Here is a 14240-nt window from a genome sequence, read left to right as displayed (position 1 = left end):
TTGGTTTAATTTTTTCTCACTCCAGTAGCCACTGGCTTCTTAAGGAAAGAAACAATACACTATTCATTTTTGAATCTCAATATCTAACATAGTAACTGATATAAAGTAGAGATGCTAAAAGATGGGTCTATTTAATGAATAATTGTCTTCTTTCATATATATACATATGAATATATATGTATATGAATATATATATTCATATATATGAATTAGCCATCTAATTTTTATGTTAACAAATTAATACTTAATAAAATAACTGGGAAAAATATTTAGACTTAGCCATTCTCTTCATGAGAATGAATTTTCATGATAGTAAAATGATAAAAGTTGATACTAAGAAATATAGAAGTGCTGAGCCTTTACCACATTATAGACCTTTCCCATTAAATTCAGCTGATACTCATTAAGATAAACCACATTTTAGATTCCTTATAATTAAAAGATATTGCCTCAGGCATCTATGACTCATTTAATTCTATGTAGATTTCATATTAAAATCTTGGTCCTTTTCACATATTTTCCTTTAGCCCAACTGTGTATAAAAGTGGGAGGTCTACCCTTCCAGTAGGGATCTTCTGTAATACCCTTCCTCACCATTTGGTGTAATATCAAACCAGGTTCATCTGTTCATCTCCCCTTACTTGGAAACATGAAACATCTTATGAGACATTTAAACATAAGAAATAATGCTTATTGAGTGCTGCTTAAAAGATCTGAAGCTGTCCAACCTTCATCTAGTTGCTATCTGGGAATCTAGCCATGCCACAGGGATGTGATGTGCACAATTTTGGCCCCTCATGAATTTGTTATCTGTCTTCTGGTATGATAACTTCAGTTTGCAATAAGAGGCATTATAGGAACTATTGTGTAGAGAACTTGGCTGTTGTCTTCATTGCCAAAGGATCTTTTGAGGACATCATGTATTTTATGAGGGAATTTCAAATGCAACAGCTCATGAGAATCACTTGGTGAGCTTGCTAAAATAAAAAGTCCTGTTCCTCTCTTCAGTCTACTGAACTGGAATCTCTGGGAATACTGTTTGAGAGGAGTATTTTTATTTTTAACTTTTTATTTTGAAATAATTTTAGACTCACATACAAGTTTCAGAAATAGTGTAGAGAGTTCCTGCATTCTAGTCTTTCAGCTTCACCCAATGAGAACATCTTAATTAATCCTAACATCTAAACAAGGATAAAAACCAGGAAATTAACAATGGTATAAAACTATTATTAACTACAGACCTTAGCTGTGATTTCAGCAGCTTTATCATGTATTTTTTGTGTATTATTTTATGAAATTTTATCACCTTTTATAGATTTGTGTAACTTGCACCACAATCAAAATACAGAACTGTTCCATCAACCCCTGATACTCTCTCATGTTAGCCCTTATACCTACATTCTATCCTCTAATTCGTGGTGACCACTAATCTGTTCTTTATTTCTATAGTTTTGTCATTTCAAAAAAGTATTATAATTCAGTAAAGCCACAGTATACAAAATCAATGTACAGAAATCTGTTGCATTTCTATATACCAGTAATGAAGCAGCAGAAAGAGAACGGAAGAAAACAATCTCATTTATAATTGCACCCAAAATAATAAGATACCTAGAAATAAACCTAACTAAAGAGGTGAAAGACCTATGTACTCTGAAAAATGTAAAACACTGATGAAAGAAATTGAAGACAACACAAAGAAATGGAAAGACACTCCATGCTTATGGACTGGAAGAACAAATATTGTTAAAACGTCTATACTACCCAAAGCAATCTACACTTTTAACGCAGTCCATATCAAAATACCAACAATATTTTTTACAGAAGTAGAATAAAATATCCTAAATTTTATATGGAACCACAAAATACACCAAATAGCCAAAGCAATCTTGAAAAAGAAGAGTGAAGTCTGGAATTCAAAAGTTCGGAGTCTAGAATCTCCAGTTGGAGACATCACATTTCCAGACTTCAAGTTATGTTATGAAGGTGTAGGAATCAAAACAGTATGGTCAGGCACATAAATAGACACATAGATCAATGGAACAGAATAGAAAACCCAGACATGGACCAACAGCTATATGGTCAACTAATCTTCAACAAAGCAAGAAAGAATATCCAATGGGAAAAAAAACAATCTCTTCAACAAATGGTGTTTGGAAAGCTGGACAACAACATGCAAAAGAATGAAACTAGACCACTTTCTTACAGCACACACAAAAATAAATTCAAAATGGATTAAAGACCTAAATGTGAGACCTGAAATGATTAAAATCCTAGAAGAGAACACAGGAAATAACTTCTTTGACATTTGCCATAGCAAGTTCTTTATAGATGTGTCTCCTGAGGGAAGGGAAACAAAAGCAAAAATAAACTATTGGAACTTCATCAAAATAAAAAGCTTTTGCACTGCGAAGGAAATGATCAATAAAACTAAAAGCCAACCTATGGAACAGGAGAAGATATTTGCAAAGGATATATCTGATAAAGAGTTAGTATCCAAAATAAAGAACTTATAAAACTCAACACCCAAAACACAAATAATCTAATTAAAAATGGACAGAAGACATGAATAGACATTTCTCCAAAGAAGACATCCAGATGGCCAACAGATACATGGAAAGTGCTCATCATTACTTACCATCAGAGAAATACAAATTGAAACCACAATGAACTATCACCTCATACCTGTCAGAATGGCTAAAATCAACAACACAAAAAAAACAACAGGTATTGACAAGGATGTGGAGAAAAAAAGGAACCTTCTTGCACTGTTGGTGGGAATGCAAACTGGTATAGTCACTCTGGAAAACAGTATAAAAATAGAACCCTAAAATCCAGCAGTCACACTACTGAGTATATACCAAAAGAATACAAAAATGCTAATTCAAAGAGATACATGTACCTCTATGTTTATAGCAGCATTATCAACAATAGCCAAATTATGGAAGCACTCCAAGTATCCATTGATTTCTGAATGGATAAAGAAGAGTGGTATATATATACAATGGACTATTATTCAACCGTAAAAAATAATGAAATCTTTCCATTTACAACAGCATGGCTAAAGCTAGAGAATAAATCCTAAGCAAAATAAGTCAGTCAAAGAAAGATAAATCCTGTATGATTTCACTTTTATGTGGAATTTTAGGAAAAAACAAACAAGCAAACAAACAAGCCAAGGGAAAAAAAATAAGAGAGAGAGAAATCAAGAAAAAGACTCTAAATTATAGAGAACAAACTGATGGTTACCAGAGGGGAAGCCAGTGGGGGGATGGGTTAAAAAAGTGATGGGGATTAAGGAGTACTCTGTGGTTATAAGCACTGGGTGATATATAGAACTGTTGAATCACTATACTGTACACTTGAAATTAATGTAACACTGTATGTTAACTATCTGGAATTGAAATGAAAACTTAAAACTATAAAACAACATGGATTATTAGCTCTTCTTCCAATATTTTATTAATGTAATAGCCATTAGAGCTAATTTGAAAAGTGCAAAAAAAATGTTTTATGAATGTAATTATAAATGATACAATCTTTTGGGATTGGCTTTTTCCCTCAGCATAAAGCCCTTGAGATCTATCCCAGTAGCTGTGTTTGTCAATACTTTGCTCTTTTTGTTGTTGAATAATATGCTATTTTATCGGTATACTACAGTTCATCTATTTACTTTTTATATCAGTGTGCTTCATTTATTTAAAAAAATTTTTTTTAAAGTATGCTCCATGCCCAACATGGGGCTCAAACTCATGACCCTGAGATCAAGAGTTGCGTGCTCTACTGACTGAGCCAGCCTGGTGCCCCTCATCTATTTACATTTTAAAGCACATCTGGATTATTTTCAGTTTGGGGCTATCACAAAGCATCTAGGAACATTAGTATACAAGTTTTTGCATGAACATAAATTTTCATTTGTCTTAGGTAAATACAGTTCATATTGCATTGTCAATGGACCCTATACTATTCTTTATAGCATTTTCCCCCTCACATTTTCCTTTTTGAACAATAATTTCTTTGGTCAGGAATTAATCACTGCCTCCTACCCCAAAGCTCTCTCTTTAGAGCCCTCTCTCTTTCTGTTTAAATCTGAAGTTTTGTTTTCAATATTCATTGTTTTCCTCATGATTGTGTGTTGGATATTCTTTTTTGGAATTGCATAGCTTTCCTTTTGGATTGTACCCTTTCTACAGTGTACTTCCTAGAAGGATTTTTAATTGTTAACAGTGTGAATATTTTACATGTCAGAAAATACCTTCATTCTATACTCTCCTGGATCTTTTGGTTAAATTCTAAGTTGAAAATAATTTTCCTTTTAATTTTAGAATACATTACTCCATTATCTTTTAACTTCAAGCTTTGTAGTTCAAATTCAGTGCCATTCTGATTTCTAAATCCTTTGTATGAGACTGCTGTGTGTGTATATGCTCTTAAATTCTTTTCCCAATTTTGGTGTCAAAATTTCACAGTGATATCTTTTAATTAGGAGGCTTTCTTAATTCACTGTGCTAACACTCAGGGAGCCCTTTCAATCTGAAGTCTAATGTCTTTATGTTTTAGAAAATTTTCTTATCTGTGCTTATATTATGTTAGGGAAAATAAATTCTCCCATTTTCATTTGTTTTCTATTTCAGCAATCTCATTGTTTGGATATTGAACCTCTTAAACTGGACCTCTTATTTGCTTATCCTTTCTTTCATTATTTTCACATATTTGAGTTCTTGTTTGACTTTTTCCAAAATGTCCTTGATTTTAGAAATCAATTTTTAAATTTTAGATACACTATAAAAAACTTTTAAAGCTCTTTCTTGTTCTCTGATGTTTTCATATTTTTAATAATTCCTGTTCTTTTTTTAACGGGCAGGATATCGCATATTATCTCAGGATATTGATTGTAAAGTTCTGACATTTTCCTTTGTTTCTTACATTGTCTTGGTCTTTTCTTGATTTTATTTTTACTTTTGTGTCGTCTCTTATTCTGTCTTATATGTGGAGGTTTTGGTCACATCTCTGGTAATTCATATCTCCCTATTCATATTTAAATGTGAGGAAATATATAGTTAGCTTTGAATGTGTGGATGGTGTTTATCAAAAGTGGGCAGCTTTTCTTTACTGAGATATCCCCCAAATGAATGTATCTATGGTTTTCGTTTTTGTTTTTAATGTGGACCTGCTCAGTTTTTCCAGTAGTAATGCCACTAGTCTCTTGCATCAGAGCTGTGTCTAGCTGTGAGGATTCTGGTTCTGGTGCACAGGTAGGAAGGTGAGAGATTCCCACTGCTCAGTTACACCTTAATTATTCCCTTTTCTTGAAATCTCATTCCTGCCTCCCACCCTCTGCTGAAACTCTACACTTTGGGGAGGAAGATGGTAGTGCCGAGCATAAATAGTCCCCTAAGGGTGGAGGAAAAAGTAGAAGTCCAAACATGTTTTATTCAGGTTTTTGATGGCTGTCTTCAGCCCCAACTCTTATCCATTCTCAGTGTATTTGAGACAATGGTTTAAACCAGTTTATTCTCAATGGTACTTCTGAAGATTTCTCACATTGGTGTCAGTTTCCTGACCTTCTCCTGTCCTTCAAAACTTTGTTGCGATTTCTTGTCCAGTATGTTTTCCATTGGTTTGTCCACTTTCTTTCTAAAATTTATTTACTGTCATTTAAAAGTTGTTGGTGTGGGTGGTGGTGAAGATAAATACCTGTAGTCAATCTGCCATGTTAAACTTGATATATATCTATGTCACTGAGATTGTGATGCTTTACACTATGGTAATTATATCTACCTCTTGGTTCTATATCCAGGATAGTCAGAGGAACATTTTCCATTCATCTTTAAGTGCTTTGTTTGCATAATCCCAAAGACTCTTCAAAAATAATTAGCCAGCAAATAAGATAAAACTAGGCCCCTTTTACAATTTGCTGCCTTTTCCTATCTTTAGATAATTTTCTATCCTTCTTTGCACATTTCCTTTTTTTCCTTCTCTATTTTCTCCTATAATATTATATAATGTTTCTGTTAAAACATCTTATATCAAATTTGGAAAAAGATAAATGGAGAAACAATGGAAAATAAAGAAATGAAGATAGTAGATACATTTTTGGTAGTGTTTTAAAGTGACTTCAATTAAGACAAAGACAAATGTAGTTTTAACTTCCATCTTCGATAAATTAATGAACATTTTCTTCTCCTGCTCCTCCTTCTTTTAACAATTGACATTCTTAATTCTTAGGAAGCATGGTGGGGTTTACTTTTGAGGTTAGACCAAGAAGAGGGGTGAAACACATGGGTTTTTGTCCTCTGTACTTGTCCTATGATCTTGAGTAAGTTCTTTTATCGAAAGTAGTCTGAATCTCTTACATGGAAAATGGGAGCTCATTATACATTGGTTATAGTTTCGATATTGTCAAAATTTATAGACTATTATTACTTCTTCTAGTCATGTCTGAATGAATAAGTACTGTGTTAGGTCAAAAGTTATACCCTTATCTTCTAAAGATTTTGTTAGTATATTGTTTTTGGTAGTACCAGTGAGTATCCAAAAATCTTCCCATGTTCAAGAACCCTCACAAAATATTCCTTTGCATTGGAAATATAATTTGTTTTATATTACTTTTCTGCTTAAAAACTCTTTAATGGCTTCTTGGGTTATCTAGAATAAAATTCAAACTATATAAAAGTCTCAAACCTATCTAAAAATATAAACACAATATAAAAGTCCTTCTTCTATGTCATTAGCTCCCATTTCCTTTGTATATATGCTCTCCAGCCATGCTAGCCTTTCCTTTCGTACTCAAACTGTCCAAGTTTGTTTCTGCTCTCGAGACCTTGCACCAGCTGCCCCCTCGTCTTCTCCAGGGGATGCAGTCTCCTTGATGTCAGGTGGTTGCCTCAGTCTGTAACTTAAATGCTTCCTTCAGAGAGTCTGTCCATGGAACACATATTTAAAATTGCCTCTCTGTCCAGTGTCACTGTCTTACTTTGGGATTTTCCAGTATTTGCAAAGCATCTGATATTTCTTAGGTGCCTATAAATATAAACACTACATTAAAGAAATAAGGAAAACTTAACACAGAGTAATTAGTCAATCTAGGTATAATTACTGGAGGAAATTACTAAAAGTGGAACCACTGAAACATTACTAGAATTAACAGATATTTTATGTCTTTAGGATGATAGGTAAGAGGAATCTAGGACTTTTAAAACATGAAATGAAATAACAGATCTTGTGCCTTTTATAATATGCTGAACACAATCATTCTGACAACTTATAGAATGTTATGATCCTGGTTTCATGAGTAGGTGAAGTACAATAGATTTCGGATGATTACAACTCATTTCACGTCTTCACATGTGATTTGGCCCTTGCTTCTAGATTCAATACCATATAAAATAAGTTAATCATTGCACAGCTTGGAGATGAAGTTGATTGTATCTGTTTTATTGAGCTCAGAAAGATTTCCGAGAACTATTCTCACAGTCCTGCAACATTGCACACAATTTTTACCAGTCATTGTGGAGGGACCATGTAAAGACTTACTTCACTAAAACATCATTACAGAAAACAAGAAATGCTATTTTGGAGGGAAAACAATGCTATTTTGGTTCAGAGACAATTTGAATGATGATAACCTGCAAGTCATTTAGAAACTGTAGTCATCATTTGGGAAAACATGTCTAGAGAACAGGAGTGAGCAATACTTTGGCAAGTTAATACGAAATAATTTGTATAAGAAATTTAAAAGTGTGTATTATATTAGTTATTTAGAGCTCTACATGTTTACTTAGTAGAGTTCAGCTATGCCTTACAGAATATTATTATTTAAAAGATAAGGTGGATAAGAATAAGACGTCACTCAGTTTCTGTATTCCATTGCCTCTTCATTCAGTCATTCCAACACACACTCTTGCATGATGATTCTAGCTGTGTAATCAAAACAGAACTTTAAAATATTGCTTATTTTTAAATGTTTCTATGAAGAAAGTAAACTGACTCTGGCAACAAAAAATATAGGCTAATTATTGAAATAAGAAACTCAAATGTCAGAATCTTAATTCAGTTGAGATTTGTTGCTTGCTCACATCACATAGTCCATTGCAGTCTGGCCTCTCTCTTCAAAGTGGTTATTCAGAGGCCCAGACTCTCCCTCCATCTTGTGGCTCTTCTTCAACACATAACTTCAAGTTTGCCTCAGAAATAGAGAGTGGAGAACTGCTTGGAAACTTAATGGCTCAGGCATAGAGAAAGTACACATTCTATCACGAGAGCTGAGTCACATACCCCACTCACTTCAGCGAGGTAGGATAATGTAGTGCCAGGGATAAGGAAGTAAAGTGGATTTGGTAAGAAAATAGCAGTATCCTATCCTCACTCTTTAATCAAGTCAAAGTATTAATATTCACCCTATGGCAGTCATGGAAGCAGGCTATTCACATCTCTTAAAGAACCCAATAAAGGGAGCAAGTTGATTGACAGTCTCAGCTGTTATATCTTTGACTTAACCATCACAGGTAATGCTTTCCCCAAACTGCTGTGAACCAATGACCGAGCTTGGTGGGGACATAGGAACCAGACTATTTATACTCAATGTTAGGTTTCTTCAAGAAGAGTTTGTACTTTGGGTCTGCCCATTGGCCTGCCCAGGATTCTCTTAGAACTACACTGCATTCAGAGACTTGTCCATTCCTTTTCTCTTTTCACAAGTGTCAAACCTATACACTGGTCTGAATCTTCTTATGGTCCACTCCTATGCTCACTTTTATCCTTCAGAGACACCACAATGAATCTCTTGAATGTCTAATCCTCTCTTGATGCTTGACTGGAAGGACATGAACTGATGAAAATAGTATGTATTCAGGAGATCATGTGGCAAGATGACTTTCCTGAATTTCTCTGGTAGTTGGTAGAGAAAGGAATAAGATCCCAGGGAGATGGATATTGTAGAATGGATATTTTGTGTAAAGCCAGAAGACCACTCTGATGACTAAGTCCCATCACTAATGCCATGAGGAATGTGCTGGTGAGAAGGGTACCAGCATCACTGAAAAATCCAGGGGTGAATCTTCTCTTTAGGCCAGAACTTGTACTAGGAGAAGGGCTCACAGACCTGGGCATTTTAACATCCAAGTGGATTATAAGGCACCAAAGTAAAAGACACCAGGGGGCACTGCTTAAATCCAGAAACCAGGAGGTCACAATTACTGTAACAACCAGAAAGACTAGGGGGGCAGTCAAGAAGATTTGTAGACATGGTTGATAGAGGATGGTATCAATATAAGCAAAATAGATGGGCAGCCAGAAAGAGTGCTGCTCAATATCTCTAACCAGAAGATGGCAAGAATGGAAAAAACAGGGAGTTGAGGACAGTCTCTTCAATAAACAGTCATAATTCTTTGTTGGGTTTCTGGACCTCAGCTGATTTTCACATATAGAATCTATTAACAGAAGAAAAGGGACCTGCTACACCACAGCAAGTATATACTATAATGACACCCCCCGTTCATCTCCAAAAGGGCTCAAAGTCACTTACTTTATTGGAGAAAGGGGAATACCCAGACATTATAAGAACTCGTGCACACAGAATTTGAATTAATATCTATACTAGGAGACTCAAGGCTTTTTACATTTCCTTTGTGAAAGAAGGAAGTATCAGAAGGCCAAGTAGTAGATGGAGTCCTGACTAAAGTCAAGCTTACAGTGGCTGTTGGGTCTATGGGTGGAATCATCTGGTTATTATTTTCCCAGTCTCTGAGAGTATAATAAGAATTGATATTCTTGGCAGTTAACACATACACTGAATTATTGATCAATAAGAGTTACCATAGCAAAGAAGGACAATGCTAAGTGGAAACCTCTGAAACTGTTCTGTCCTGCCCCCTGGGCAAGATATTAAATTTAAAAAGATTGCCACATACTGGTGGAGATTAGTGCTTCAGTTATGTATTTAAAGACTATAGGGATGGTGGTCTCTATTATATCACCATATAATTTTTCAGGACTCATCCATTTTCTGACAGCCAAATTAAATGGTGTTACTTAGTTCAGTTTTATAGACTACCACAAGCTCAACCAAGTATTTTTCATGTAAGTGGAATCATACAATATATTCATTCTGTACCTGGCTTCTTTGACTTAACAAAATGTTTTCAAGGTTCATCCACATTGTATAATGTGTAGGTACTTTATTTCTCTTCATTGCCAAATAACGTTCCACTCTATGGATATACCACAATTTTATCCATTGTTTTTGGTTATCCATTCATCAAATGATGGGCATTTGGGTTGTTTCCACGTACTGGAATTTCTGGGTCACATGATAACTCTATGTTTAACTTTTTGAGGAATGTCAAATTGTTTTCCAAAGCAGGTGAACTATTTCACATTCCCATAAACAGTGTATAAGGGCCCTAATTTTGCCATTTCTTGTCAACACTAGCTATTATCTGCCTACATTATTATAGCCATCCTAGTATGGGTGAAGTAATATGTCATTGTGGTTTTGATTTGCATTTATTTAATAGCTAATGATGTTGAGCATCTTTTCATGGCTTTATTGGTCATAGGTATATCTTCCAAAAAATGTCTATTTAAATTCTTTGCTCATTTAAAAAGTGGATTATTTGTTTTTTTATTGTTGAGTTTTAAGAGTTCTTTATATATCCTGTGTCCTAGACAATTATCAGATATATTATTTGCAAATATTTTCTCTCATTCTGTGGGTTGTCTTTCCATTTTCTTGATAAGTCCTTGAAACGCAAAAGATTTTTCTTTTTTAATTTTGATGAAGGCTAATTTATCTATTTTTTCTTTGCTTGTGCTATTCGTGTTTTATCTATTAAGTTATTGCCTAAGCCAAGGTCATAAAGATTTATGTATCTCTATTTTCTTCTAGTAGTTCTATAGCTTAAGCTTTTATAGTACAAAGGTCTTTGTACTTTCATCTGATGAACAGATAAACAAAAACAATGGATAAAATTATGGTATAGCCATAGAATGGAATATTATTTGTCAATGAAAAGAAATATACCTATACATTATGCAATATGGATGAACCTTGAAAACATTTTGTTAAGTCAAAGAAACCAAATACACAATGCATATAGTGTATGATTCCAGTTATATGAAAATGTTGAATTATTTTTATGTATCTTGTGAGGAAGGGCTCCAACTTTATTCTTTTGCATGTGAATATTCAGTTACACAGCACCATTTGTTGAATAGGACTACCTTTTTTCCATTGAAAAATGGAACCCTTGTCAACTTGCTGTGATGATTACCGAGGAGAGTAGTATGTTTAGATTTAATCCTGTTTTCTTCCTTGGTTATTGTTGGTCATGCTAGTAAGGTTTGTTTCACTTACTAAATTTTGCATTCTGTCAATAAAAATTGCTATGGTTTTTAGTCTTATAGTTTAATATTTAAGTAGATTCAAATCACCCACAAAAACTTTCGCTTTAGCTTCTCCAGTTCTGGAATCTTCTATTTTGCATCATACTTTGCTTAGCTGAATTTTTTCTCAAGTAGTGTCCCAGCATCTCCAGAAAGGGCACATGGCTTTAGTTTCCTTGGTAGATGTCCATTTCTTTTTATTTGAATGGCAACTTGACCTGGTATATATTATTGCAGGGGTCAGAAAACCTTCTGGAAAGAGCCAGATTAAAAATATTTTCAGTTTTTCAAGATTTTTGGTCTTAGTTGCATCTGCTCAGCTCTGTGGTTGTAGTGCAAAAGCCACCATAGACAATTTGTAAACAAGTGAATATGGTTGTTTCAATGACATTTTATCTATCAAAATAGGCAGTGGCCAGATTTGTCCCATGGGTTTGTGTAAAACGATGCACATATTATTGTATTACAGTATCCCTCATAACTTTATGGACTTGTTTGTTCAGAAAACATTTATTGAGTATATACTATGTGCTAATTCTTCTAAATGCTCACATTGCTGGGCAAGGTAAAAAAATGCCTCTGCCCTAATAAAAAAAATAAAACATATATACAAAAAAAAGAGAAATAAACAAAGAAAAAAAGAAAAGGAAAAAACAGGAAAGAGGAAAAAAGGAAATAAGAGGTGGGGGAAATGATACAGAGAAATCAGATAGTAGGACAGGCAACATTTGAAAGGGTGGACAGAAAATACTTTTCAGAGATGATAATGAGAATATGTCAAATATGTGAAGTTCAAGGGAGAATATTTCAGTAATGAGGCAAAGCAAGTTCAAAGTCCCTGTGGTGTGACTGAGAAGAGAGCTATGTAGCATTATTGAGCGAATTGCTTGAAGGGGAAAGTATTACGACTTGAGGTAGGAGAGGAAAATGTAACAATTGTAAAGCATTTGGATTTCATTCTAAATGCAGTCAGAGGCCACTAGAAAGTTCTAAGTAGAGCAATTACATTATCTAATTTATTTTTTAAAAGATTATCCTGGTCTTATTTGAAGAGATTTTAGTGGGAAAAAGTATCAGAAGGTATTTCAAAGGTGATTGCTATGGTTCAGAAAAGAATTGATGGGGCTCAAATAAGGCAGATAATGGCAGAGGTTTTGGTGAGAACTGCACTGATAAAAGATATACTAGGAAGTACAACCAGTAGGCCTTACAGACTGGGTTCAATAGATAAAGGAGACAAGAATACATGACAAATGCTTGGTTTCTGGCTTGAAAAATTTGATGGTGCCCCTTATTGAGACTTATTGAGATTGGAGGAATAACAGTCTTTTTTAGAGTCAGGGAATATATTTATATGTGCCAAGGGATAGGAGAAACATGAATACATGAAGAAGGCAGTGAAATATATAAATCTGGAATATGGGATGAAGTCAGAGATGAAGATAAAAATTTGGAGGCCATTAATTAATAAAGGTATATAATGAGAAGACATAGAAAAGAGCTGAGGAATGACCATTGGACCATTCCAATATTTATTGCAAAGTAAGGTAAGGAGATGATAGTTGTGCTGGTAGAGATGCAGAAGCCAATTAGTAGAAGGACTAACTGAAAAGAAAAAAAGAGAAGGTACTTTAGTGAGGTAGAAGGAAGACAAGAAGAGTATAGTGTCACAGAAGGTAAAAAAAAAGAATTTCAAGGGGCGCTTAGATGGATCAGTCAGTTGAGTGTTGGACTATTGATTTTGGCTTGGGTCATGATTCCAGGGTTGTGGGATTGAGCCCCGTATTGGGCTCCATGCTGAGCATGGAGTCGGCTTAAGATTCCCTCTCTCTCTGCCCCTCTCCCTGCCTTGTGCACACTCTCTAAAATGAAAATACATACACACATATACAAATACATAAATAAATAAAGAATGCCAAGAAGGAGGTAAAAAGAAAGAACATGGTAATGGTTTCTTATCAACTCTTGAATGAAATTAACTACCAGGTCAAGGCTACATATGGAACCTTCTGCTTATATATTTTTTCCCTAGCTAATAGAGGAAAAGGACTGGTCTGGCTGGTGAGATTACATAGAACTAGGGGAGGGAACAGACAATCTCTTATGTGAAATACAGGATATTAAAATCTGAGGAGCCAGCAGAGCTGAAACCAGTGCCAGAAGCTAGAGTCTAAGAAGTCAGAAAGTGGCATCTGGATGGTTACCAAAGAGAGGATGCCAGATTCAGATATCAAAGGTGGGTTATGAAGCCAGAAAGGCAAAAACTACAAAGACTAGAACAAGCATAAGCAAGCTGAGAATAGATGGGAGGTGTCTGGAACTTGCATATATATATATGATATATATATATATCATATGTATATATATCATATATATATAAGATCTGCAGCCCAGGTGTAGTAGTGCTGGGTCAGGCTCAGATTCCAGTCCCATAATCTATAGTCTCTCTTCTCCAGTTGAGGTAAGCTAAGGCTTCTCATGGATTGTTGATTAGAAAGCCCTGACATATTCTGGTGACTCCTTAGTGAAAGCAGTAATTTGGGAAGTAGAAAATGATTCCTCATAGTCAGAGCTGGCTTCATGTGTATGTGCAACCTACACAGCTGCACATAGGACTCCATGCTTAGAAGGCTCCATGTTTGCTTAATGCTGTGCTGCTACTGTTTTGAAATTATTAATATTTTATTCACAAGTGGCCCCACATTTTAATTTGCATTGGACTTTGCAATAATGTAGATAGCCCTGCTCATATATTTTCCCCCTGATTGTGGGGTCAGTTTGATTGTGTGTGCTTTCTATAACATGGTTGGGTTAATAAACACTATGTGTCTATATGTTTGTATTTAAAGGTTGGCAAA

General features: G+C 34.7%; 1 long non-coding RNA gene across 4 annotated transcripts in view; it reads right to left on the bottom strand.

The window, feature by feature from the left end:
- Positions 1-14240, bottom strand: part of LOC113593339 (uncharacterized) — a 308036-nt gene that overhangs the window by 222207 nt on the left and 71589 nt on the right. The gene's annotated exons all lie outside the window — the stretch shown is intronic.

This window comes from Acinonyx jubatus, chromosome A1, assembly GCF_027475565.1.
Source record: "Acinonyx jubatus isolate Ajub_Pintada_27869175 chromosome A1, VMU_Ajub_asm_v1.0, whole genome shotgun sequence".
Classification (NCBI taxonomy): Eukaryota; Metazoa; Chordata; class Mammalia; order Carnivora; family Felidae; genus Acinonyx; species Acinonyx jubatus.
This window is presented reverse-complemented; position numbering and strand designations above follow the sequence as displayed.